Here is a 27,739-nt window from a genome sequence, read left to right as displayed (position 1 = left end):
ACTCAGTTCAGTGCAGTTCAGTTGCTCAGTCATGTCTGACTCTTTGGGACCCCATGGACTGCAGCAGGCCAGGCCTCCCTGTCCATCACCAACTCCCGGAGATTGTTCAAACTCATGTTCCTCGAGTCAGTGATGCCATCCAACCATCTCATCCTCTCTGTCATCCCCTTTTTCTCCCACCTTCAATCTTTCCCAGCATCAGAGTCTTTCCCAGTGAGTCAGTTCTTTGCATCAGTGGCCAAAGTATTGGAGCTTCAGCTTCAGCATCAGTCCTTCCAATGAATATTCAGGATTGATTCCCTTTAGGATGTATTGGTTTGATCTCTTTGCAGTCCAAGGGAACTTCAAGAGTCTTCTACAACACCACAGTTCAAAAGCATCAATTCTTTGGCACTCAGCTTTCCTTATGGTCTAACTCTCACATCTATACATGACTACTGGAAAAACCATAGCTTTGACTAGATGGACCTTTGTCGGCAAAGTAATTTTTCTGCTTTTTCATATGCTCTCTAGGTTGGTCATAGCTTTTCTTCCAAGGACCAAGCATCTTTTAATTTAATGGCTGCAGTCACCATCTGCAGTGATTTTGGACCCCCCAAAATAAAGTCTCTCACTGTTTCCATTGTTTCCCCATCTATTTGCCATTCAGTGATGGGACCAGATGCCATGATCTTCGTTTTCTGAATGTTGAGCTTTAAGCCAACTTTTCCACTCTCTTCTTTCACTTTCATCTAGATGCTGTTTAGTTCCTCTTTGCTTTCTGCCATTAAGGTGAAGGTGGTGTCATCTGCATATCTGAGGTTATTGATATTTCTCCCAGCAATCTTGATTCCAGCTTGTGCTTCATCCAGCCTGGCATTTTGCATAATGTACTCTGCATATAAGTTAAATAAGCAAGGTGACAATATACAGCCTTGACATACTCCTTTCCCAATTTGGAACTAGTCCATTGTTCCATGTCCAGTTCTAATGTTGCTTCTTGACCTGCATATAGATTCCTCAGGAGGCAGGTAGGGTGTTCTGGTATTTCCATCTCTTGAAAAAATTTCCACAGGTTGTTGTGATCCACCATCAAAGGCTTTGGCATAGTCAATAATGCAAAAGTAGATGTTTTTCTGGAATTCTCTTGCTTTTTCTATGATCCAATGGATGCTGGCAATATGATCTCTGGTTCCTCTGCTTTTTCTAAATTCAGCTTGAACATCTACAAGTTCTCTGTTGAAGCCTTGCTTGGACTTACCAAGATGGCAGAGTAGAAGGATGTGCACTTATCTTTTCCTGCAAGAACTCCAAAGTTGCAACTTGCTGCTGAACAACCATCTACAGGAGAATGTTGGATCCCACCAAGAAGAGATACCACACTTCGAAGGGCAAAGAAGAAGGCCCAACAAGAAGGTAGGAGGAGCCAAATTGCATTTAGAATCAAACCCCGTATCCACCAGGGATGCTTGGAGGGCTCAAACAAAACCTTGTGTACACCAGGAACCAGAGAACCCACTGAGTCTGAGTCAGACCTGCCTTTGAGTGTTTGAGTGTCTTCTGAGGAGGCACGGGTCAGCAGTGGCCTGCTCCAGGGACAGGGGCTCTGGCTGTAGCAGACCTTGCTCATGCAGTATGTGGCATAAGCCCTCTTGGAGGAGGTCACCATTAGCCCCACCATAGAGCTGCCAGGCAGATGACCCACAAACTGCAGAACAATTATACCAAAGAAATTCTTATACTGTTAAGAAAGCTCTAGGACCCACAAAAGATTCCCAACCTGGGTATCCAGCAAAGTGACCGAGAACCCCCAGGGAACTTGACTTTGGAGGCCAGTGGGATTTGATTACAGAACATCCACAGGACTGGGGAAACAGACTCTTGCAGGGCACAAACAAAGCCTTGCATGCACCAGGAGCCAGGAGAGACAGTGTCACCATAAGAGACTGAGCCAAACGTGCCTGTGAGTGTCCAGGAGGTCTCCAGTGGAGGTGTGAGTCGACAGTGGCCTGCTGCAGGGTCAGGGACACTGAACACAACAGTGCGTGCACAAATCCTTTTGAAAGAGGTCATTAACCCTACCATAGTTTGCCCTCATCCAAACCACAGGAAGGGAACACAGCCCCGCCCATCAACAGAAAACTGGATTAAAGATTTACTAAGCATGCCCTTAAATGATGCTGTTAAAGTGCTGTGCTCAATATGCCAGCAAACTTGGAAAACTCAGCAGGGGCCACAGGACTGGAAAAGGTCAGTTTTCATTCCAATCCAAAAGAAAGGCAATGCCAAAGAATGTTCAAACTACTGCACAGTTGCATTCATCTCATATGCTAGCAAGGTAATGCTTAAATTTCTCCAAGCCAGACTTCAACAGAACAACTTCCAGATGTTCAAACTGGATTAGAAAAGGCAGAGAGGAACCAGAGATCAAACTGCCAATATCCGATGGATCAAAAAAAAGCAGTTGAGTTCCAGAAAAACATCTACTTCTGCTTTATTGACTATGCCAAAGCCTTTAACTGCATGGATCACAACAAACTATGGAAAATTCTGAAAGAGATGGGAAAACCAGAGTACCTTACCTGCCTCCTGAGGAATCTGTATGCAGGTCAAGAAGCAACAGTTAGAATCAGACATGGAACAATGGACTGGTTCCAAATTGGGAAAGGAGTATGTCAAGGCTGCTTATTGTCATCTTGCTTATTTAACTTATATGCAGAGTACATCATGCGAAATGCCAGGCTGGAGGAAACACAAGCTGGAATCAAGATTGCTGGGAGAAATATCAATAACCTCAGATATGCAGATGACACCACCTTCACCTTAATGGCAGAAAGCAAAGAGGAACTAAACAGCATCTAGATGAAAGTGAAAGAAGAGAGTGGAAAAGTTGACTTAAAGCTCAACATTCAAAAAACGAAGATCATGGCATCTGGTCCCATCACTGAATGGCAAATAGATGGGGAAACAGTGGAAACAGTGAGAGACTTTATTTTGGGGGCTCTAAAATCACTGCAGATGGTGACTGCAGCCATGAAATTAAAAGATGCTTGGTCTTTGGAAGAAAAGCTATGACCAACCTAGAGAGCATATGAAAAAGCAGAAAAATTACTTTGCCAACAAAGGTCCATCTAGTCAAAGCTATGGTTTTTCCAGTAGTCATGTATGGATGTGGGTGTTTGAACACAAAGAAAGCTGAGTGCCAAAGAATTGATGCTTTTGAACTGTGGTGTTGGAGAAGACTCTTGAGGGTCCCTTTGACTGCAAGGAGGTCAAACCAGTCCATCCTAAAGCGAATCAATCCTGAATATTCATTGGAAGGACTGATGCTGAAGCTAAAGCTTCAATACTTTGGCCACCTGATGAGAACTGACTCACTGGGAAAGACTCTGATGCTAGGAAAGATTGAAGGCAGGAGGAGAAGGGGAGACAGAAGATGATGTGGTTGAATGGCATCACCGACTTGATGGACATGAGTTTGAGCAAGCTCTGGGAGTTGGTGATGGACAGGGATGCCTGGCGTGCATGGCAGTCCATGGGGTCACAAAGAGTTGGACACAACTGTCAACTGAATTGAACTGAGCATGGCCCCGCCCATCAGAACAAGACCCAGTTTTCCCACAGTCAGTCTCTCCCATCAGGAAGCTTCCATAAGCTTCTTATCGTTCTCCAGCAGAGGGCAGACAGAATGAAAAGTCAACTCAGGCACACTAAAAGATTGAGACCAAAGACTAAGTCATAAGATTAATGAATGATTCCACTCTACTCACACTTTGTCATCACATTAACAGCACTCTTGTATAATAATTGTGGATGGTGACTGTAGCCTGAAATTAAAAGACACTTGCTCCTTGGAAGGAAAGCTATGACAAAACTAGATAGTGTATTAAAAAGCAGAGATATCATTTTGCCAACAAAGGGCCATATAGCCAAAGCTGTGGTTTCCCAGTAGTCATGTATGGATGTGAGAGTTGGACCATAAAGAAGGCTGAGCACAGAAGAATTGATGCTTTTGAATTGTGGTGCTGGAGAAGACTCTTGAGTCCCTTGGACTGCAAGAATATCAAACCAATTAATCCTAAAGGAAATCAACCCTGAATATTCATTGGAAGCACTGATGCTGAGGTTCCAATACTTTGGCCACCTGATGCTAAGAGCTGACTCATTGGAAAAGACGTTGATGCTGGGAAAGAGTGAAGGCAAAAGGAGAAGGGGGCAGCAAAGGATGAGATGGTTAGATAGCCACATTGATTCAATGGACATGAGTTTGAGCAAACTCCAGGAAATAGCGGAGGACAGGGGAGCTTGGCATGCTGCAGTCCATGGGGTTGCAAAGAGTCAGATGTGACTTAGTGACTGAACAACAACAACTAAAAACATTGGAAGTCTTAGACCCTAGTTCAGAAGTTTCTATGGATAATCAAAGACCACATGAAGAGACTAATATAAGAACAATGAGACAATATTAGCCTCTGACACCACAGCTACATCAAAGAGTAAACACAAACTAACTCTTGTTGCTGTTGTTGTTTAGTTGCTAAATCGTGTCTGACTCTTTTCAACTCCATGGACTGGAGCCTGCCAGGTTCCTCTGTCTATGGGATTTCCCAGGCAAGAATACTAGAGTGGGTTGCAATTTAAAGTGCTCTTAAAGATCTCCAGGGGATCTTCCTGACGCAGGGATTGAAACTGTGTCTCCTGCTTGGCAAGCGGATTCTTTACCATTGAGCCACCTAGGAAGCCCAGATTAACTCTTAGTTGAACATAAAACCTTTACACTACTGGCCTACCTACCTCAGTTTCTTTTATCCAGTAAATCATGTCTGGTTTTCAGTCAAAAATTACAAGGCATAGTAAAGGTTAAAATCATAGTCTGGAGTGATAAACCAAGCATCAGAACCAGACTCAGAAAGGAAAGAGGAGATATTACAACTGATATCACAGAAATACAAGCCATGCCTGTGTACACGCATGTTAATTCGCTTCAGTTATGTCTGATTCTTTGCAACACTGTGGATTGTAGTCTCCCAGGCTCCTCTGTCCAGGGGATTCTCCCTGCAATACTAGAGTGGGTTGCCATGCCCTCCTCCAGGGAATCTCCTTGACCCAGGGTTTGAACCCACGTTTCCTACATTGGCAGGCGGGTTCTTTACCACTGAGCCACCAGTGAAGCCAATGGAATATTACTTGGCCATAAAAAAGAATGGACAACAACACAGATGACCTTGAGGGCATTATTCTAAGTGAAATAAGTCAGACAGAGAAGGTCAAATACCATATTATCTCTCTTATATGTGGAATTAAAAAATAGATAAGATAAACAAACAAATACACCAAGCTCATAGATACAGAGAACAGATTGGTGGCTGCCAGAGGTGAAGTTTGGGGGAGGGGTAGCAGAAATGGGTGAACATTTTTTTAAGTTTAAATAAATTGAGTTAAAAAATAAAATTGGCTATCCAAAACAACAACAATAACTCACTATTAGTGAGGTAGTGAACTTGAAGATGTCAATAGAAACTTCATACATGAAATGCAAAGATAAAAAAGGAATGAAAAAGACAGAATAGCATATCCAAAGAGTGTGGTATAATTGCAAATGGGGTATATACACATAATAGGGCTACCAGAAGAGAGAGAGAGGAGGGAACAGAGCAAACATTTGAAGTAATATCAAATAAGACTTTTCTAAAAGTAGTAAGAGACACCAAACCTTAGATCCAGAAAACTCAGAGAATATCAAGCAGGACAAATTCCAAAATGCTGACCACTAGGCATATCATATTCAAACTGTAGAAAATAAAAAAAAAACAAAGAGACAATCTTTAAAGAAGGCAGAGGGTTAAAAAAAAAATTACATTGGCTTCTCTTCAGAAACTATTCAAGCAAGAGAGTGCAGTGAAATATTTAAAGTGTTTAAAGAAAAAAAAAAGCTAGAATTCTGTATCCAGCAAAATTGTTCTTCAAAAATGAACCTGAAATAAAGACTTTCTCAAACAAAAATTGATTGAATTTGTTGCCAGGAGACATGTCTTATAAGAAATGTTAAAAGAAGTTCTTCAGAAAAGGAAAATTATATAGGTCAGAAACTTGGATCTACATAAAGAAAGAATATTAGAGAAGGACTTCATAAAAGTAAAAGAAAATCTTTTATTTATTTTACTTATTCTTAATTGATTTAATAGATAATAGTTCACTCAAAGCAATAATAGCAAAGATGTATTCAGTGATTATAGCTTATGAATAAGTGAAACAAATAACAGCTATGCTATAAAGGATGCAGGGAGGAACTGGAAATGCTTTGCTATAAGGTACTTGTACTGCCTGCAAAGTGGTATAATAGTATTTGAAAGTAACCTTGGATAAGTCATCAATATATATTTCAAACTCTAGGGTAACCATTAAACTTTTTTAAAAGTATAATTGATATGAAAGAGGAAAGAAAATGGAATCATAGCAATATGAAATGTTTGATTAAAACCAGAGAAGGCAGAAAAAGGATGGAAGACAGAAAAAGAAACAAAGAAGTGGTCAATGAATACAAAAAGTTACAAACATAATATATATTAATGAGCTATATCAATAATCAATTAACAACACATTTCTTCAGTTCTCTCCTATTATTTACTTATTTATTTGGCTGCACTGGGTCTTAGCTGCAGTACCTGAGGTCTTCAGTCTTCACTGCGCCATGATCTTTTTTTGCAGAATGCAGCATCTCTAGTTGCAGCATGCAAACTCAGCTGCAGCATGTCAGATCTACTTCCCTGAATAGGGATCGAACCTAAGCCCACTGCATTGGGAGCCCAAAGTCTTATTCACTGGACCACCAGGGAAGTCCTTCAATAATCACCTTGAATGGAATAAATATATCAGTTAACAGATAGAAACTGTCAAAGTAGATAAAAAACCAATAACCAACTATTTCTGTAAGAAATACACTTTAAATATAAGACAAAGGCAGATTAAAAGTAAACGGATGGTGAAAGATATGTGATGCTAACACTAATCAAAAGCAAGCTAATTTCAGACAAAGTTGACGTCAAAGGAAGGGAAATTATAAGGAATGAATGGAAATTATCAGGAATTATATAGTGATAGAGAGGTCAATTTTCCGTGACATAAGATCCTTTAATCTTATGGCAAAATCTGATGACTCCACTATTATAGTTGGAGACTTCACCATCCCTTGATCAGTAACTGAAATACCCAGCAGGATAAAATTGGTAAGGATATACTGAGCTGAATAGCACATTAATCAACTAGTAACTAACTGACATTTATAGAATACTTCATCCAACAATAGCAGGATATACAGTCTTCTCAAGTTCACATGGAACATTCACTGAGATAAACATTATGTGTCATAAAACATACCTTAGCAAATTTAAAAGCATAGATATCATATTAATTGTACTCTCATATTACAATGGAATTAAACTAGAGATCAGTAACAGAAGGTAGCTGGAAAATTACATGGATTACAATAGGAAAAAAGATCTAAACGATTTTGGAAACTATTTAATGTAAGATTCCACCTCAGGAAACTGGAAAAAGAAGAGCAAATTAAATTCAAGTAAGCCCAAGAGAAGAAAAATAAAAATCAAAGTAAAAGAAATGAAATTGAGAATAAGAAAGCAATGAAATAAAAGATCAATGAAACCAAAAGCTGGTTCTTTGAAAAGATGAATAATATTGATAAACCCTTACCTAAGCTAACCAAGAAAGGGAGAGAAAAAACACAAATTATTAATATCAGAAAGGAAAGAAGGGCCATTACTACTGATCTAATGTACATTAAAAGGATAATAAAATAATACCATGAACGAACTGCTCACAAATTTGATAACTTAGATGAAACTGGCTAATTATTTGAAAGATACAATCTATCAAGACTCATATAAGGAGAAATATATAATCTGAAAATATAATTTATAAATGATAACACATCTATATATTAAAGAAATTGACAATATAATCTGAATAGGCCTATATATATTAAAGAAATTGAATCAACAATTAATAACCTTTTAAAACAGAAAGTACCAGGCCCAGATGGTTTCACTGGTGAATTTTACCATTTAGGGAAGAAATTATAACAATTCTCTACAACCTCTTGCAGAAAATAGAACCAGATGGAACATTTTCTAGCTCATTCCATGAAGACAGAATTATCCTAATACCAAAGTCAAATATATTAAAAGAAAGGAAAACTACAGACCAAAATCTCATTGAAAATAGTTGCAAAAATCCTCAACAAAATATTAGCAAGTCAAAATCAACAATGTTACAAAAATTATACAGCACAACTAAGTGGTATTTAACCTGGTACACAAGGCTGATTTAATATTCAAAAACTAACTTAATCCATCATACAGTGACATGCTTAAGAAAAACCATATGATCATTATCAATAGATGCAGAAAAATCATTTGATAAAATCCAAGATCCATTCATGATAAGAGCTCTTATCAAATTAGGAGAAGAGAGAAACTTGATCAATTTGATTAAAAAAATCTACAAAAATCTATAGCTAATATCATACTTACGCTGAGAAACTAGATGATTTCACTCTAAGACTGAGAATGAGGCAAGGATGTCCTGTCTGACCACTCCTATTTGACATCACACTGGAGCTCCCAGTTAATGCAATAAGGTAAGACAAGAAAGAAAATGCATACAACAGGTACATGAAAACATGCTGGACATCGCTAATTATTCAGTTCAGTTCAGTCGCTCAGTCGTGTCCAACTCTTTGCGGCCCCATGAATCGCAGCACGCCAGGCCTCCCTGTCTGCACCAACTCCCGGAGTCCACCCAAACCCATGTCCATTGTGTCAGTTATGCCATCGAACCATCTCATCCTCTGTCGTCCCCTTCTCCTCCTGCCCTCAATCTTTCCCAGCATCAGGGTCTTTTCCAATGAGTCAGTTCTTCACATCAGGTGGCCGAAGTATTGGAGTTTCAGCTTCAATATCAGTCCTTCCAATGAACACCTAGGACTGATCTCCTTTAGGATGGACTGGTTGGGTCTCCTTGTAGTCCAAGGGACTCTCAAGAGTCTTCTCCAACATCACAGTTCAAAAGCATCAATTCTTTTGCACTCAGCTTTATTTATAGTCCAACTCTCACATCCATATATGAGTACTGGAAAAACCATAGCCTTGACTAGACGGACCTTTGCTGGCAAAGCAATGTCTCTGCTTTTTAATATGCTGTCTAGGTTGGTCATAACTTTTCTTCCAAGGAGTAAGCGTCTTTTAATTTCAAGGCTGCAATCACCATCTGCAGTGATTTTGGAGCCCAGAAAAATAAAGTCAGCCACTGTTTCCACTATTTCCCCATCTATTTGCCATAAAGTGATGGGACCAGATGCCATGATCTTCGTTTTCTGAATGTTGAGCTTTAAGCCAACTTTGTCACTCTCCTCTTTCACTTTCATCAAGAGGCTCTTTAGTTCCTCTTCACTTTCTGCCATAAGGGTGGTGTCATCTGCATATGTGAGGTTATTGATATTTCTCTCAGCAATCTTGATTCCAGCTTGTGCTTCCTCCAGCCCAGCGTTTCTCATATACTCTGCATATAAGTTAAATAAGCAGGGTGACAATATACAGCCTTGACATACTCCTTTTCCTATTTGGAACCAGTCTGTTGTTCCATGTCCAGTTCTAACTGTTGCTTCTTGTCCTGCATACAGGTTTCTCAAGAGGCAGGTCAGGTGGTCTGGTATTCCCATCTCTTTCAGAATTTTCCACAGTTTATTGTGATCTACACAGTCAAAGGCTTTGGCATTGTCAATAAAGCAGAAATAGATGTTTTTCTAGAATTCTCTTGCTTTTTTGATGATCCAGTGGATGTTGGAAATTTGATTTCTGGTTGCTCTGCCTTTTCTAAAACCAGCTTGAACATCTGGAAGTTCACGGTTCACGTATTGCTGAAGCCTGGCTTGGAGAATTTTGAGCATTACTTTACTAGCATGTGAGATGAGTGCAACTGTGTAGTAGTTTGAGCATTGTTTGGCATTGCCTTTCTTTGGTTTTGGAATGAAAACGGACCTTTTCCAGTCCTGTGGCCACTGCTGAGTTTCCCAAATTTGCTGACATACTGAGTGCAGCACTTTCACAGCATCAGCTTTTAGAATTTGAAATAGCTCAACTGGAATTCCATCTCCTCCACTAGCTTTGTTCATTGCGATACTTCCTAAGGCCCACCTGACTTCATATTCCAGGATGTCTGGCTCTAGCTGACTGGGGGTGTTCACACCTTCATGATTATCTGGGTTGTAAAGATCTTTTTTGTACAGTTCTTCTGTGTATTCTTGTCACCTCTTAATATCTTCTGCTTCTGTAAGGTCCCTACAATTTCTGTCCTTTATTGAGCCCGTCTTTGCATAAAATGTTCCCTTGGTATCTCTACTTTTCTTGAAGAGATCCCTAGTCTTTCCCATTCTATTGTTTTCCTCTCTTTCTCTGCATTGATCTCTGAGGAAGGCTTTCTATTTTTTGGAACTCTGCATTCAAATGGGTATATCTTTCCTTTTCTCCATTGCTTTTCACTTCTCTTTTCACAGCTATTTGTAAGGCCTCCCCAGACAGCCATTTTGCTTTTTTGCATTTCTTTTCCATGGGGATGGTCTTGATCCCTGTCTCCTGTACAATGTCACAAACCTCATTCCATAGTTCAACAGGCACTCTATCTATCAGATCTAGTCCCTTAAATCTATTTCTCACTTCCACTGTATAATCATAAGGGATTTGATTTAGGTCATACCTGAATGGTCTAGTGGTTTTCCCTACTTTCTTCAATTTCAGTCTGAATTTGGCAATAAGGAGTTCATGATCTGAGCCACAGTCAGCTCTCGGTCTTGTTTTTGCTGACTGTATAGCGCTTCTCCATCTTTGGCTGCAAAGGATATAATAAGTCTGATTTTGGTGTTGACCATCTGGTGATGTCCATGTGTAGAGTCTTCTCCTGTGTTGTTGGAAGAGGGTGTTTGCTATGACCAGTGTGTTGTCTTGGCAGAACTGTGTTAGCCTTTGCCCTCCCTGCCTCATTCTGTACTCCAAGGCCAAATTTGCCTGTTACCCCAGATGTTTCTTGACTTCCTACTTTTGCATTCCAGTCCCCTATAATGAAAAGGACATCTTTTTTGGGTGTTAGTTCTAGCAGGTCTTGTAGGTCTTCATAGAACTGTTTAACTTTGGCTTCTTCTGCCTTACTGGTTGGGGCATAGACTTAGATTACCGTGATATTGAATGGTTTGCCTTGGAAACAAACAGAGATCATTCTGTCGTTTTTGAGATTGCATCCAAGTATTCAATTATTAGAGAAATGCAAATCAAAACTAAGAGACATCACCTCACACCAGTCCAAATGTCTATCATAAAAAATGTCCACAAACAATAAATGCTGGAGAGGGTGTGAAGAGAAGGAAACCCTCCTATAGTGTTGGTGGGAATGTAAATTGGTACAGCCACTATGGAGAACAGGAGGTTCCTTAAAAAACTAAAAATACAGCTATTACAAGACTCTGCAATCCCACTCCTGGGCATGTATCTGGAGAAAACCATAATTCAAAAAGGCACATGCACCCCAGTGTTCACTGCAGCACTGTTTACAATAGCCAAGACATGGAAGCAACCTAAATATCCACTGACAAAGAAATGGATAAAGAAGACGTGATACACGTATACCATGGAATAATAACTCAGCCATTGAAAAGAATGAAATAATACCTCTTGCACCAACATGGACAGACCTAGAGATTGTCTTACTAAGTGAAGTCAGGCAGAGAAGGAGAAATATATGACATCTCTTACATGCAGAATCTAAAGGGAAATTATAAAAATGAACTTACTTACTAATCAAAGCTATGGTTTTTCCAGTCGTCATGATAGTTTTGAGAGTTGGACTATAAAGAATGTTGAGCACTGAAGAATTGATGCTTTTGAATGTGGTGCTGGAGAAGACTCTTGAGAGTCCCTTGGACTGCAAGGATATCAAACCAGTCAATCCTAAAGGAAATCAGTCCTGAATATTCACTGGAAGGACTGATGCTGAAGCTGAAACTCTGGTACTTTGGCCACCTGATGCAAAGAACTAACTTATTGGGAAACACCTTGATGCTGGGAAAGATTGAAGGTAGGAGGAGAGAGGGACGATGGAGGATGAGATGGTTGGATGGCATCACTGACTCTATGCACATGAGTTTGGGCAAGCTCCAGGAGTTGGAGATGGACAGGGAAGCCTGGCGTGCTGCAGTCCATGGGGTCTCAAAGAGTCGGACATGACTGAGTGACTGAACTGAACTGAACTTACAAAACAGAAGCAGAATCACAGACTTAGAGAAAGAACTTATGGTTTTCAGAGGGGAAGGGTGGGGGGAATGGATACATGTTTATGTATGGCTGAGTCCCTTTGTTGTTCCACCTAAAACTACCACAACATTGTTAATTACCTATACTCCAACATAAAATTAATAGTTAAAAATAAGAAAAGAGAAGGCACACAGATTGGGAAGAAAGAAATAATATTGTCTTTTGTTTGCAGATGATATGATTTTCTATGTAAAATAATCCCAGTGCATTGACAAAAAAATGCTCCTGGAATTAATAAGCAAGTATAATAAAGCTGTGAGATACAAACCCAATAATCAAAAGTTAATTGTTTTCCTATACTAACAATGAACAACCGGAATTTGGAAAAAAAAAAAAAAACACTTTAGCACCAAAAAAGAAGAAATACGTATGCACAAATCAAACAGAATAAAACTCTGATGAAAGAACCAAAAGCCTAAATAAATGGAAAGATATTCCATGTTCATGGACAGGAAGACTCGATACTGTTAAGATGCCATTTCTTTTCAACTTATCTATGGACTCAAGGCAATCCCAGGCAAAATCCCAGCAAATTATTTTGTGGATATAAAAAACCCTGACTTTGTATTTTATGCACAAAGGAAAAAGACTCACAATATTCAAGTAAAAGAACAAAGTTGGAGGGCCAAAACGACAAACTTTAGCATAAAGATATGGTAATCATGATTGTGTTAGTACTGGTGGAACAATAGACATACAGGTTAATGGGCTAGAATAGAGAGCACAGAAGTTGACCCCAATAAATACAGTCAACTGATTTTTGACAAAGGAACAAAGCAATCCAATGGAGAAAGAATAGGTTTTAAAACAAATGGGAAAAAAAATAAATAAAATAAAACAAATGGTGCTGGAACAACTGGACAGCTCATGCAAAAGAAAAAAAAAAAAAGCATCCAGACACTGTCCTTATACCTTCCTCAAAAACAAACTCAAAATGGATCATAGAACTAAGTGTAAAACATAGAACTCTAAAACTCCTGGAAGTTCCCTGGCTTCCAGCATCCCAGCATGTGAACCCTAGCTCTTCACAGTCAGCCTCCAGCCAGTTTTGCTTTCTGCTCTGGCCTTTTGCCCCATAGCCCCCAGCTCCTGGGGCCCAATACTTGGACCCGCATGCAACAGATCCATGGCCGAAAGCAGGGAACTTGACGCGACAGGTGCCAAACAGAACACCAGAATGTGGCTGGTCAGAGCTCTTTGATATCTGTCACTGCAATGGGCTAAGGCCCCTGAAAGAAGTGAAGCTGGAAAACTGTGGATTTCCAAAAATCAAGGAAGGACCAAGGTGTCATTTACTTTGAATGAGGATCTTGCAAATACTTATGATATTGGCAGAAAAATAGCTTCAGTCAGTGCTCCTAGAGAACATGCATTTATCTTGCAAAGTGTTGGAGGACAGACATTAATGGGGTTTACTCAGAGCTCATCAGATAAGCTTTCACTGCAAGGTATAGTGGTACAAAGAGCTGAATGCTGACCCACTGCCAGTGAAAACTACCAGCGATTCAAGAGATTACAAATAGAACAATCTTCCAATCCTGTAAGGCTACCACAAAGTTGTGACACCCAATTACAATCCTGTTGCTATCATCAATACAATATAGAATACAAAAGGAAAAAAGAAAGAAGATGGAAAACAAGTTTGAACTGATAAACAACATATTTTAGACAAGCTGATTTCGGGTTTTGAGAAACATCAATATTATAATCTTAAGGAGTTGGTGGACATCACAAAACAGCCTGTGTTGTACCTGAAGAAAATCTTAAAAGAAATTGGTATTCAAAACGTAAAAGGAATCCACAAAGACACATGGGAACTGAAACCAGAGTACAGACATTCTCAAGGAGAAGAAAAGAGTGATTAAGAAGACTCAAAGCCCACCTGCTAACAGAACAACTAAAGGGTGATGCACTAAGCAAACAACCTTGATGTGAATCCTTGAGCACCATCTGTGTTAGGGGGAAAATGGTACTTTAATTTCTCTAGGTAAATTTTTTAAACAATTATTCTTGTAAAGTTGCTTAAGTGATTTTTGAGGAAAAAGAACACATTTATTTATAAACTTAACTTGTATTAAATAAAATTATTCATAATGGGGTTAGCAGTTGGGGGTTGAAGAAGGGTTTTATTTTTAAATATTAACTTTAAAAATGTAAAATTAGGAAATGTTTTCTAAATGAGGACTGCCTGTCTTTGTTTCTCTCTGAGGAGTTGAGGTAATACAGATTCAAAGTGAGTGGCACAGCAGGAAAAAGGCAATCAACTACAGAAACTCTCAAAAGTTTCTTATTCTGAAACAAAACAAAACAAATCTCCTAGAAAATAACATGAAAAAGTCTACTTGACCTTGGGTTTGGCAGTGGATTTTTAGGCAGTGCTATAAAAGCACAATCCATGAAAGAAACAAATTATGAAGTTGGACTTAATTAAAATTAAAAACTTCTACTCTGAGAAAGACCCTCAAGTTAATCAAAAGATAAGCCACAGACTGGGAGAAAATATTTGCAAAACACATATCTGGTAAAGGACTGGTACTCAGTATATAAAAAGAACACTTAAAACAACAATCAGAAAATAATCCAATTAAGAAATTGGTAAAAGATTGAAACAGACACCTCACCAAAAAAGATATATAGATTACAAATAAGCATATGATCTTAACAGCAAAAGTCATTAAGGAAATGCAAATCAGGCCAATGAGCTAGCACTGCACATCTACTAGAATTGCTAAAATACAAAACACTGACAATACTAAATACTGACAAGGATGTAGGGCAACAGGAATCCCATTCGGTGCAGGTGGGAATGCAAAACAGTATAGGTACCCTAAAAGAAAGTTTGCCAATTTCTTACAAAGTTAAAATAGTCTTACCACACAATCCAGTGGGGCTTCCCTGGTGGCTCGGATAGTAAAGAATCTGCCTGCAATGCAGGAGACCAAAGTTCGATCCCTGGGTTGGGAAGATCCCTTGAAAAAGGGAATGGCTATCCACTCCAGTATTCTTGCCTGGAGAATCCTATGGATAGAGGAGCCTGGCGGGCTACAGTCCATAGTCTTGCAAAGAGTCGGATACAACTGAGCAAGTTAACACTTTCACACAACCCAGTAACCACACTTCTAGGTTTGCTCAAAATTGTTGAAACTTATATTCAAACAAAACCTGCATATGAATGTTTATAGCAGCTTTATTCATGACTGCCAAAAATGGGAAACAACTAAAATATCATTTAATAGGTGAACAGATAAACAAACTGTGGTCTGTCCATACAGTGGAATATTATTTAGCAGTAAAAAGAAATAAGCTATAAAGCCACACAAAGACATGGAGGAACTTTAAGTGCACATTGCTAAGTGAAAGAGGCCAGTCTGAAAAAGCTACCTACTGCATGATTCCAATTGTATGACATTCTGGAAAAGACAAAACTGTGGCGACAATTAATTAAAAGATAAGTGGTTGCCAAGGGTTGGGGGAAAGAGAGTATATGGGAACTGTTTCTGCTAAATGTTCCTATAAACCTAAAACTGCTCTAAAATATAGTCTGTTAACTACAAAACATGTTATAAAATATCCACAAGTTTAAAAGCAACACTAAACTGCACGTAGTTCAACATGGATCTTCAAGCCCTGGCTCTATGTCCTCTGTACTACTCCCCTTCCCTCTTGTCTCTGTACCTTCCTTCATGCCATACCTACTGCACTTCTTCAGTTCACCTTTTTCTCAAAGTCTGCTCATTCGTTAAGACTCAGCTCAGGCCACAAATTCTTTGTGTTCCCATAATAAACTATTACATCTATCAAATTATAGTTTTCTGATCATGTGATTGTTTAACTTACTAAATTGTTAACTACTTGAGGGAAAGGGCTATGTCTTATTCATCTCTGTATCTCCAGTACCTAATGAATTTTATAGTAGGTGCTCAGTACAATGTTTGTTGAATGAATAAATGGATGACTATAGGAAAAGGTAAACTTGGGATGTGAACAAAGATTCCTCCCAGACCATACATTAAAATGTTAGATGAAACCAGAAATGGTTATTATAGTAACTCTACTGTTTATGCTTCCCAACCAAGTAAGATGTGCATTTGTTCATTGTATTTTTTACTGAATCATAGGGTGCTAAGTATACCAATAACAACATGAAAAATTGCCAATCAATTTACACAGTTGTTTTGCAACCTAAATAAGTGAAAGTGATGTGCTCATTATAGGTTCTCAATAAATGTTAATTTAATTTCACTTATTCTTTGGTTATATAGGTAGTAGGCGCCCCACTTTCATTCTTCCCTCACTTTATATAGAGAGTTATATAAGACAACTGGACATGGCCAACAGTTCTTCAGTGATAAGCAATAAAGAGGAAAGTAAGGATAATGGCTGGCAGATGAGGATTGGAAATTTTTATTAAGAAAAAAGAAAGAAAGAAAAACAACCTTCAACATAGTCTGTATCTTAAAATCTTATAACCTTAAGAGTTTACCTCATGTTCTATCTCACACCATAAGAATTGTAAACAGAGAGAATGCCCAAATACGTGTGGGAAGTTCAATACATTTGAAGAAGATGGAAGCCATTAGCTTCACAGAAGAGTGAGAATTTTGAATGAGAACCACATGGAATGCCCATGTTCAGAGCCCAAATTTCAATTTCAACATCTGCTCTAAGCATGACAAAAAGGCAAGAAAAGGTAGAGCTGTGCAAGTTGATTCCCACCCCACCCCATCACATCCCAATCTCTAAAGTATTTCCGATGTGAGAAGGCTTACATTCTTCATCCAAGGATTTCCTCTTTAGCCCTTGCAGCAGGGGCTCATGCCTGGGGCCTCAGGCTCCACAAACATGACTTAAGTTATGATCAACTATGAAACTTTTCTGGCTCAGTTCTGGTTTGGTTTAGGAAAGACTTGAAAATATTGTCAAAAATATGAAAATATTACTGTAGTCAGGCAACACAAAAACAGTCCCACTAACTGCTGACATTTCAGACTCTTAATGGTCTCTCAAGCTCCATGAAGTATAGGTTCCTTCATGTCACCAGAGATATTCCCAAAGTGACAAGCGTGTGTTCTTGCTAAAGAAATATTTTGCAGCATCAAGTCTTTGGTCACTTTAGTGGTTAGGATGAAAAACCCAGGCCTAAGAGCAAAGAGTCTCTGAAGAGAATTAGAAAGATGAATGGAATGAACTGTGTTCTAGTGCAGTTTTTTACACTACATTTCAGGCAGTGCCAGGTCCTGTGTGACATTAACAGATGTTCTTAGAAAAAGGATTTTTTAGACAAAAAGAGTTTGGGAAACATAGGGTCAAGGAAAAATAAACAGGTTTCTTCACTGAAGAGTTCTTACATCTTTGAATACACAAATGAGAAGTATGACTCTCCAAAATGGGATATGCAATGCAGCATTTGGCCACAGAACTTTTTCTGAAAATACCTATCTCTTGTTGAATTAATGTTCTGGATTATAGTGTTTGGTAAATACTAAGGTTGTGGAAAAAGCTTGAGCTTTGTTATTCTTTCAGAACTGGGTTGGAATTTTAGTTCTAACGTTCACTACCTGTGTGACCTTGAGTAAGTTACTCCACTTTTGAATGTTTTCATTTATGAAAACTGGAGCTATAATATATACCTCAAAAAAAATGTAAGGAGGATTAAGTGAGATAATGCACAGTACTTAGCGCAATGCCTGGAACATATAGGTACTCAAGAAATAGCAGCTATAATCATCACATTCATTTCTTATCACCATTATTATCTAGTCACATCTGTGTCTGACAGGCCTGCCAAAACAGATTCAAACTAGGTCTGGCCTGAGGATTCAAATGGCTATATTTTGGACTGCTTTAGGAACCAAGTATAAGAAAAAAACTGGACTAGTTGTCCAGAGATATAGCTCTACGACTTATTAGCTGTCTGACCTTGGGCAAAGCACTTCACCTGTCTGTGTTTCTCTCTCCTTCTGCCAAATATAGGCAAGGACTAGGTGACCTCTTGCTCTAAAATTTTGTGAACCTCAGCTCTGAAATGCGGTATAAGAAATTTATAAATTTATTGCTGAAGAAATCTGTGATACAGGTTAAATCCAAATATAAAGGATAGTCCTGTATAACAAAGCTATTTTTATGATCCAGCAGATGCCTGGCAGAAACAGTGCTTTGCCAATCTGGTTACAATGAACTCTGTATAGTGAATAATACTAACAATTGCTTACTCTGGTCCTTGACCCCATAATCGTCACTCTGTAACATTGCTCTAATCAACCAAAGAACTTGATTATGTGTTGTTTTCATTGTAGACATAAAGAAGTAAGCTGAGTTAAGCTAAGTTATAGACTTTCTAGCTAAGACATTTGTATCCAATTTCATTATTTTAGAGTTGAGGAAATAGGACAGGAGAGGTTAAGTAACTTGTCAGGGGTAACACAGTCAGCAAATAGCAGAGCTTTGAATGGGTGTTTGGACTAAATGATTCATCATCTGAGAACTTAGACATTTCACTGCAAAATCTCACCCAGACCATACATAAAAATGTTAAATGAAACCAGAAATGGTTATTATAGTAACTCTACTGTTTATGCTTCCCAACCAAGTAAGATATCCATTTGTCATTACCCTTTATCCCTGTGTTCAAACCCTCTTCATAGGATGGTCCCTCTAATTGTACGGTGCATGTTGACACAACTTAAAGCATGATAACCTTTTCTGCAGAGCTTCAATTAAAGGGTTTTTTTTTTTTTCAGTGTCTAAGTACATTATACCTCTAGGTCCTTTTAGATACATACACAGTTCCCTCCACAGAGGCCTCTAACAGTCAATTTTTTTTTCATTGTGAAACCATGTGCCCTTTGTAAAATTTTAAGCTATGTTAACAGAAATCTTACTATGAATATCAAGGTTAGCTTTTATGCTCTTGCTTTTCTCTACTTATATCCTCTCTCACAAGTATATTTATTTCTAGGGCTTCAAGCCTTATGGAGAATCATACTTTATAAGTTACAGCCCATGTCTCCAACTATCTTGTGACATTGCCTCTTGAATACATTTCCTGTTTCCTGAAACCTACATGCTTCAGATTGAATTCATCTTCTATGTTATGCTAAGTCATAACTTCTATGCTAAGTCACTTCACTCATGTCTGACTCTTTGTGACCCCATGGACTGGGGACATGACATAAATCATCAGAGCTATCCTAGCCTCCTGTGGGCAGATCAATCCAATCAATAGCACAGATGGTTATTCCCAGAAGTAATTTTCTCAGCCGTGCTAAGGGTGTGTGGGTGGTCCTCTGGTTCCCCTTCACTGGGGAGGAATGCAGCCATCACAGTTGACCAGGTAAACCACAGACAGCAGTTACATTGAGAACCACACCTATGCAACATGACTTTCAACTGGGTCCCAGAATAGTCCAAGATGGCTATCTATTCTACTGCTGTGCTTATGGTGTCTTTAATCTGAGATAGAGCTCAACCGAGTCACACTGGATTCTTCTTATAATAAGACAAACTGGGGACTTCCAATGCTCAGTTTGTGTGCACTCTGGTCGTTTATGTTAGAACCTGTCTAGGATGAAAGTATTGTTCAATATTTTAATTTACGAAGAGCTAACCCAATTTCATGCAAAGATGGGCTCAATAAAAGACAGAAATGGTAGGGACCTAACAGAAGCAGAAGATATTAAGAAGAGATGGCAAGAATACACAGAATAACTATACAAAAAAGATCTTCATGACCCAGATCATCATGATGTGTGATCACTCACCTAGAGCCAGACATGCTGGAATGTGAAGTCAAGTGGGCCTTGGGAAGCATCACGACGAACAAAGCTAGTGGAGGTGATGGAATTCCAGTTGAGCTATTTCAAATCCTGAAAGATGATGCTGTGAAAATGCTACACTCACTATGCCAGCAAATTTGGAAAACAGCAGTGGCCACAGGACTGGAAAAGGTCCGTTTTCATTCCAATCTCAAAGAAAGGCAATGCCAAAGAACACTCAAACTACTGCACAATTGCACTCATCTCACATGCTAGTAAAGTAATGCTCAAAATTCTCCAAGCCAGGCTTCAGCAATACGTGAACCGTGAACTTCCAGATGTTCAAGCTGGTTTTAGAAAAGGCAGGGGAACCAGAGATCAAATTTCCAAAATCCGCTAGATCATCAAAAAAGTAAGAGAGTTCTAGAAAAACATCTATTTCTGCTTTATTGACTATGCCAAAGCCTTTGACTGTGTGGATCACAATAAACTGTGGAAAATTCTGAAAGAGATGGGCATACCAGTCCACCTGATCTGCCTCTTGAGAAACCTGTATGCAGGTCAGGAAACAACAGTTAGAACTGGACATGGAACAACAGACTGGTTCTAAATAGGAAAAGGAGTACATCAAAACTGTATATTGTCACCCTGCTTATTTAACTTCTATGTAGAGTACATCATGAGAAATGCTGGGCTGGAGGAAGCACAAGCTGGAATCAAGATTGCTGGGGGAAATATCAATAACCTCAGATATGCATTCAAGCCCCAGTTCTACCACTTACTAAGTGTTGTTTGACACTGAGAAAATTGCTTTATCTCCCTGGCTGTATCCTCAAAATGAAGATACTACTACTTGCTTTAGAGAGTTGTAAGGATTATAAAAGATAATACAAAAGTATATGCAAGATATTCCTTAGGCGCTCAAGAGATGTAAGTTCTCTGCAAAATTTCATAAGCATATAAATTTAATTCATCCCGAAACCAAGCAAACAGTAAGTTCAAATAACTAAGACCTTTAATCTAATAAGAATTGATGTTCAGAATGACAATACTAAGGCATAGCAACATTCTGAAATGGTCTTGAAGGATACAGCTTCCTGTAGAAATTTTTTCTTTTCAGTTAATTCTTTCAATTATATTCAACTCATAAGTGTTGTTTGAACACAAGATGTTTAACAATACATTTCTACTACATGAAATAGGTAATGTAAGACCTGGGCACCTTGTCATATTTTTTCAGTCAACTATTTTGGGTTTTCTAGCTATAGAATTATTTCTGTAAAAATAATGAGAGTCTGTATAATTGTTCAATAGTTAACATTTCTTATTTCAGTTTCTTGCCTCATTGCACTGGCTAGCACTTCAACAATAACGTTGAAGGAAACTCCCTGGTGTTCTAGTGGTTAGGATTCCATGGTTCCACTGTAGGGAACCCAGATTCAATACCTGGCTGGGAACTAAGATCCTGCAAGCTGTGTGGTACAGCTAGATTTTTTAAAAAAAATTAAAAATAGAACTAAAAAAATAATGTTGAACATCAGCAGTTACAATGAGTATCTTTGAGTTGATTTGATTTTGGCAAGAAAGCCTCTAATATATTTGCCCTTAAGTACTATGCTACTTCCCCAATGACTCAGAAGTAAAGAATCTACCTGCAATGCAGGAGATGCAGGAGATGTGGGTTAGAACCCAGGGTTGGGAAGATCCCTTGGAGGAAGGCATTGCAACCCACTCCAGTATTCTTGCCTGGAGAACCCCATGGATAGAGGAGCATGGTGGTGTATAGTCCATAGGGATGCAAAGAGTTGGACATGACTGAATCAACTGAGCATGCACTCATGCATGCATTATGCTATTTATTAGGCCAATAAATTCTTTATTGTATTAAATAATACTCTTTTATTTTATTCCTAGTTTACTAAAAATTATCAGCAAAAGGTATTAAATTTTTATCTAATGCTATATGAGCTGATCATCCTTTGAGTTGATAATGTAATGTGATATTAAGAGATTTTGTACTATTGAACTATCTATGCTTTCCTAGGACAAATCCTATTTCATCATGACAAGTTATACTTTATTTTGCAGGGTTTGATTTGGCAGTAGTTTACGTAGGATTTTTCGGAGAAGGCAATGGCATCCTACTCCAGTACTCTTGCCTGGAAAATCCCATGGACGGAGGAGACTGGTAGGCTGCAGTCCATGGGGTCGCAAAGAGTCGGACATGACTGAGTGACTTCTCTTTCACTTTTCACTTTGATGCACTGGAGAAGGAAATGGCAACCCACTCCAGTGCTCTTGCTTGGAGAATCCCAGGGACGGGGGAGCCTGGTGGGCTGCCATCTTATGGGGTAGCACAGAGTCGGACACGACTGAAGCAACTTAGCAGTAGCTGTAGCAGTACGTAGGATTTTTAATGTGAGACATCTTTAGTTTACATTTGTTACTGTGTTTTAGAAGGATTTGTTATCAAAGTTATACCAATTTTATTAAATGTATTGATAAGTATTCCTTCTACTTTTTCACTTTGTAGGTTTACAGATCATGGCATCTAGACCCATCACTTCATGGCAAATAGATAGGGAAAAAGTGGAAACGGTGACAGATTTTATTTTCTTGGGCTCCAAAATCACTGCGGATGGTGATTGCAGGCATGAAAATAAAAGATGCTTGCTCCCTAGAAGGAAAGCTATGATAAACTTAGACATTGTATTAAAAAGCAGAAACATTACTTTGCTGACAAAGGTTCATATAGTCAGAACTACAGTTTTTCCAGTGGTCATGCATGGATGTCAGAGTTGGGCCATAAAGAAGGCTAAGCAGTGAAGAACTGATGCTTTCGAACTGTGGTGTTGGAGAGGACTCTTGAGAGTCCCTTGGACAGCAAGGAGATCAAACCAGTCAATCCTAAAGGAAATTAATCCTGAATATTCATTGGAGGGGCTTTCGCTGAAGCTCCAATACTTTGCCCACCTGATGTGAAAAGCCAACTCATTGGAAAAAACCTTGATGTTGGGAAAGATTGAAGGCATGAGAAGGATGAGATGGTTGGATGGCATCACTGACTCAATGGACATGAGTTTGAACTAACCTCAGGAGATGGTGAAGGACAAGAAAACCTGGTGTGCTGCAGTCTATGGAGTCAAAATGAGTCGGACACGACTTAGCGACTGAACAACAACAAGAACATGGGAAATATTTGTTTTCTAATATCTTGATTTAGCCCTAACTCCTTTTTCCCCCTAGGATGTCTTTTGGTGGTTTTTCTCCCTGGAGGAAAAAAAATGTACAAGAGTCTTCATTTAAAACATTTCCAGCTAGTCCTGCTTTATAGCACTTCCTTGAGGACAACTGATGCACAGTCCCATTTTTTGGTAAGAGTTTATACAACCATGCTAACTTAGGAAAAAGTCCATTGATCTCTTCTTATTTGTTTTCTGTGTATTTTCATCTAAGGTACCAATGTCATTGCCTCCAGAAGGAAGGATGAGAGATGAGGTGTGGAGGGAGGAAGGGGATATATGGGCTCAAGGAGCATGAAGAATGAAGTCAGGGAGGTTTGCCCTGGAAAGATTTGCTTTATGGTGGTTATGTGTTTAAAATGATCTTTGGGAGAGTATTATTAGCTGCCAGTCAAAGCAACTACTGTAGGAGCTGGAGAAAGAAATATAATTTCAGTGTGTTTCACCATCAATTAATATTACAGAACTATTGGCATACCTTCACTTCTTAACATACAACTGTAACTGAAACATGGCAGAAAGCAAAGAGGAACTGAAGAGCCTCTGGAAGAAAGTGAAAGAGGAGACTGAAAAAGCTGGCTTAAAACTCAAATTCAGAAAACTAAGATCGTGGCATCCTGTCCCATCACTTCATGGCAAATAGATGGGGAAACAATGGAAACAGTGACAGACTTTATTGGGATCCAAAATCACTGCAGATGGTGACTGCAGCCATGAAATTAAAAGATGCTTGCTTCTTGGAGGAAAAGCTATGACCAACCTGGTGGTGGTTCAGTTGCTAAGTTGTGTCTGACTCTTTTGACCACATGTACTGTAGCCCACCAGGCTCCTCTGTCCATGGGATTTTCCAGGCAAGAATACTGGAGTGGGTTATCATTTCCTTCTCCAGGGGATCTTCCCCACCCAGGTCTCCTGCATTGCAGGCAGATTCTTTACCGACTGAGCTATAAGGGAAGGCCAACGACCAATCTAGACAACAATTAAAAAGCAAAGACATTACTTGTCCAACAAAGGTCTGTCTAGTCAAAGCTATGGTTTTTCCTGTAATCATGTATGGATGTGAAAGATGAACCATAAAGAAAGCTGAATGCCGAAGAATTGATGCTTTTGAACTGTGGTGTTGGAGAAGACTCTTGAGACTCCCTTGGACAGCAAGGAGATCAGACCAGTCAATCATAAAGGAAATCAGTCCTGAATACTCATTGGAAGTATGAGTATTGGAAGTATGATGCTGAAGCTGAAGCTCCCATACTTTGGCCACCTGATGCGAAGAACTGACTCTTTGGAAAAAACCCTGATGCTGGGAAGGACTGAAGACAGGAGGAGAAAGGGATGACAGAGGATGAGATGGTTGGATGGCATCACTGACTCAATGGACACGAGTTTGAGTAAACTCTGGGAGTTGGTGATGGACAGGGAAACCTGGTGTGCTGCAGTCCATGGGGTTGCAAAGAGTCAAACGTGACGGAGTGACTGAACTGAACTGTAAATGAAACGGACGTCTTATGGGAATGCAGTGATTGAACTTACAAATTACAGATACTGAACTCAGATGATAAGTATCTTATATTTCCTTATGATGCTCTCTATGGAAAAAGCTTTGCTTTTTTTCTAGGAAATGTGCTGTTTGGATCTTTTCCCCTTAGGATGCTCATTTTCTGCATAGATACAAACAGAAGCCAGGAACACACTAGAACATGTGGGCTGTGACTATAAGACCTGGTTATAGGTTGTCAGAGAGTGCAGGATATCATAGATTCCAGTTATTCCTAATAATTTTTAAAGTCAGTGCTCAGGAACTGCCCTATATCTAGAATAGGAATAACCTGGAAAGCCCAACCTCCTGGGCAAGTTTGGATTGCTTCAAACTGCATCTTTCTAATTGGTCCACTCTTTTTCTCTACCTTTCCTTCTCTAGCAATGTTCCCACTTGCCTAATTTGCTGAGAGCATCTGGGTCAGTAACTTTCCTTGGGCACTTAAGTTTATTTCCTCTTAGCTCCAGGGCTGTTATAAAATGCTTGCTGAAATCTAGGCTGTGATTCAGTGGGGTCTGATACAGAGCCTAGATTTACCATCTGGAAAAGCCCAAGTTTCACCCTTTTATACACAAATATGTCACACTATTTGTGAAGGAATATTATATTCACACTATATTGGAGAAGGAAATGGCAACCCACTCCAGTGTTCTTGCCTGGAGAATCCCAGGGATGGAGGAGCCTGGTGGGCTGCCGTCTATGGAGTTGCACAGAGTTGGACACTACTGAAGCGACTTAGCAGCAGCAGCAGCACACACAAATATGTCACACTATAACAACTGGACAGAAGTGTCTGTGCTCTGTGAGGACTCTGTTTCTTCTGGCCTAGTAGTTGACCCTTCTGCATTTGAGGACTAAGTCTAACAAAAAACTAGCAACAAATTAGATTTGCCTTTTTATAGAAATTCATAAAAAGTTGAACACATTATTTAAGAAAACTATTTTTAAACAAAGCCCTTCCCTCCACATTATCCCAACAGTCTAGTGCTGGCTCTTCCATTCCAATGAATGAGGTCATGCTTTATGGGAGACATCTGCTTCTGAGGATATTACTGCCCTGAGCACAGAACATGACTTCATTAGAGGGAACAGTGGACCAGAGAGATTCAACAGGAGACTTACATATGTGAAAGCAAAAATAAAAAGAGCCAATTAAGATTCTTCTCAAGTCTCTAGCCTTCAGGATAGGCTGAAGATCTGGTGATTTCACTCTCATATGACTTTCTTTTGCTTTAAAATAATGAACTATGCATGAAAACGTCCAGAAAACTGTAACTCATAGCAACACCACCTGTATTTATAAATAGAAAAGCTGTCTTCTCTCAAAGGATTGGATGGATTACATTCCGAGTAGAGGCCAGGTGTTTGAAACTGGGGTTGCTACTGAATGCATACCCATGCAGAGTAAGCTCTGTTTCAAAGAAGCATTGTTTGAAACAGTGTGGCAGATGTATACAATGTCATCTTTCAGTTCTGAAGAGCAAATTCAGAACATTAGCAGGGATTTTGGCTTTCCAAGGAAGATGATTTCCAGAGCAGTTTTATAGGATTTTTGACATATGTTGTTTATAATCTTAATTTTTAAAATGAGCAAGTCCAGTAAATCTGTTACCTACTAACCAAACTCTGGTCTAGTTTCATCTGTTCCCATTTTATTTGATACTGTGAAGAGGTTTCAATAGATAGCTAAATATTTTAGGGTTATTCATAATCTTATATCCCTACTGAATAAGACTTTTCAAAGAAAACTCTTAAAATCATCAGCATTTTAAAAGGCAAGAATTGCTAGTTTAATTTACTAGACTTTGCTTGTAAGGACTCATGATGTAGCTGGAATCACAGAAGTGGAAGAGAATGATAAGAGATCATGTAGGTAGGTCCCCTTTGACCTAGGAGGGGTAAGAGTATGAAACATTATGGACGGTCAGTTTGCAATCTGTTGCTATAATCTGTTTTAACCCTGAATTCCACCCAGGGTCAAGAAATTCTTCCTGGCATATAATGGAAGTTTCTCTTGCTATCATATATACTGTCCATTGTTTAGTTCATTTCACAAATGGAGAACAACTTGTCTGAGTCTTCAAAATAACCCATGGTAGAATAAAAAATAGCCACGAAATGTCCCCTTTTCTTTGGTCTCATATATTCCAGCTCCTTTCTTCTCTATCCCAAGGTCCAATTTTCTAACCTTTTAGTCATATGTATTTCTTTTCCAGAATCTCTATAATTTAATAACCATTTCCCAAATGTCTGCCATATGCAAGGTATGGGGCTGTTTCACACAAAGTGGATCTTCTAACTGGCTGTATCTGAAGAACTGTCTGGAGAGAATTTAAAAAATCTAGGCCTTATCTCAGATCTACTAAATATAATCTGGGGTTAGAGTGAGGGAATCTGTTTTTAAAAAGCAAGCTGTAAAAAAAAAAAAAAAAAAAAAAAGCAAGCTGTAGATGATTCTTATGTAGTTAGCCTGGCACCAGTCCAAGGATTAGAATTTAAGAACAAGGGTTTTAAAGGTTGGCACAATACGGTCATCTAGTGGGGTGCTCATGGTACAGATGCAACAATAACAGAAATGTTTACAGAGAACAGCAGATGAGTAAGAAAACTGCCATTCCATTTCCATATCATTCTATAAAGTGAATTTGGAATTATTTTTTCACTTAATCTTTACATTAACTGTGGGTGGGTGGGTGGTAGTATGTCCATTTTACAAAGAATGCAACAGAAGCTCAAGGAAGAGAAGATCATTTATGTAGTGTCCCACAGTCAGTGGCAGAATTAAGACACAAACTCAGGTTACTTGATTCCAAATTGTTCATTTTTGCTACTTGTTACAACTTCACAATA

General features: G+C 38.9%; 1 protein-coding gene and 1 pseudogene across 8 annotated transcripts in view; one reads left to right on the top strand and one right to left on the bottom strand.

Annotated features, from left to right (window-relative positions):
• The window catches only part of EDA (ectodysplasin A), a 358,964-nt gene that overhangs the window by 21,633 nt on the left and 309,592 nt on the right, over positions 1-27,739 (bottom strand). The window lies entirely within an intron of this gene.
• LOC138929934 (general transcription factor IIF subunit 2 pseudogene) lies at positions 13,483-14,221 on the top strand (annotated as a pseudogene).

The sequence above is a fragment of the Ovis canadensis genome, chromosome X (genome assembly GCF_042477335.2).
Source record: "Ovis canadensis isolate MfBH-ARS-UI-01 breed Bighorn chromosome X, ARS-UI_OviCan_v2, whole genome shotgun sequence".
NCBI lineage: Eukaryota > Metazoa > Chordata > Mammalia > Artiodactyla > Bovidae > Ovis > Ovis canadensis.
Note: the sequence above shows the minus strand (reverse complement) of the source record. Positions and strands in the feature narration are given on the sequence as shown.